This window comes from Oryzias melastigma, linkage group LG6, assembly GCF_002922805.2.
Source record: "Oryzias melastigma strain HK-1 linkage group LG6, ASM292280v2, whole genome shotgun sequence".
NCBI classification, from domain to species: Eukaryota; Metazoa; Chordata; class Actinopteri; order Beloniformes; family Adrianichthyidae; genus Oryzias; species Oryzias melastigma.
This window is the reverse complement of record NC_050517.1, coordinates 7,699,547-7,701,389: the sequence shown is the minus strand read 5'-3', so window position 1 is coordinate 7,701,389 and position 1,843 is coordinate 7,699,547.

Here is a 1,843-nt window from a genome sequence, read left to right as displayed (position 1 = left end):
AAAATCTGTGAGTTTGGTTACAAGGATCCATATGTAATTTTGGGTAAGTTCCGAGGAACTTTGCTTATATTTACCCATCTATGCTTTCAACGGTTTCAGCCACACTGGTATCAAACCGTGGCACCCTCCTCACGTATCAGTAAAAAAAAATAATATAAAAAAAAAAAATATATATATATATATATATATTATATGTTGCTGGCTATATGTGCTCACTCCCAGCTTCTACACAATTAATTAAAAATAGAACAACCAGCTTAGTAGTGTGATGCATGTCACATTGATAAAAGTACTTCAGTTTCATATTTTACATTTAACAGTTTGACATTTTTCCTTTCTTGTCATTTATGTGCAGCTTCCTGAGGTTAGTCTAAAAATCTGGTAAAAATAAATGTTTACATGTATTTCTTTTGTGAATCACCAATCAGATGATTGATAATTCTTTTTTTTCTCCAAAGTATTTTGTGTGTAAGATGGAAGTTCATGTCCTCCTCTTGGTGGTGCTCACAGGTTTCACTTTCACAGTCTAAATGTACATCCTGTAAAAAGTGTTTCCCTCCAGGTGCCCCAAATATCAGCAAACATTTTTAAGGCGTCCTGGTTAATGACAGCCATGGCAAAGACCGTTCCCTCAGTTAGCTTTAATGACTGATACTGGTGGTCTTGTAGGTACAAAGACCCTGGGGGTTTGGGATGGAAGGGTGGAGAAGAAGACTTTATTAAACTGATGAAAGAGCTTGACAGTAAATCCAATCCAGCTCTGCAGCCCAGCCAGAATGATTGGTTTTCTGCTTCCTCGCCAGCATTATCTGAGTGTTCTCGCACCCTGGGAGCCATTTCAGCAGCTGAGAAAATAAATCCTGGATAGGATTAGGCATTATGGGACAATAATACTTAAATACGCTCGTTCCTTCCTTTTCATTAATAGAATAGTTTCCCAGGTCAGTCGTATACATTGATGTAATTTTTGGGCGAACACAGGCTTTTCATTGTGGCAGAGAGAATAACAGTGAACACATGCAGACTTGCTTCTGTTAGGAGGAGCAGCCTCAGACAACCCCTCCCTTTCTCTGAAATATGCAAAGCCGGAACTATGACAATTCCCACAGCCTTCACTATTATGGGATGAGATTGTAATGGCCCTCTTTCAAGCACCAAAGCTGTTATTGTTATGCGTTTGGAACAGCAGATATTGGGAGATGCAGGTGGGAGCTGGCGTTTTTCCTCCATGTGGCTGCTCATTTAAAACTCAATGAAAGCGGAGAAGTGCTGAGTAAAGAGTTAAGTGAAGGCGGGAACATCTGTTACTCCGCTTTTTGGTGTTTAGCAGCGTCGTGCTTGAGTGTTTGTGTTTGTGCAATTCTTGGCTGACAGTGTTATGAATCATGCGTTACGTTTTAATTGTACCACAGGTATATCTTCTCCTAATTAGCCAAAATACTTCAAAAGTATCGATAAATGAGCAAACTTCAAACTGATCATTAAAACTGGAGCCTTCCTTGGTGGTTGTACTCAGCAGTAAGGACTACAGTGGCATTTTTTGCCATTTTGTTTTGTTATTGTGACAATCCCACTGTTAGTAAAAGGTGAGCGTCAACAATTAAATTCACTTAACATGATGTCTAAAACATTGAAACCGAACTTTAGAGGACTGAAGTTATCATCTAATTCCAACCAGAGTTTAGGTAAATTTTCACATTTGCCAAACAAAAAGAAAATCAGGAAACCAACATGGATCAGACTAAGCTTGGATTATTAAACCAAGACTGGACCTGGATCAGACTAGACCCAAAGCTGGATCAGATCAGAACCAGAACTTTGAAAAGGATGGTGAATCAAAATT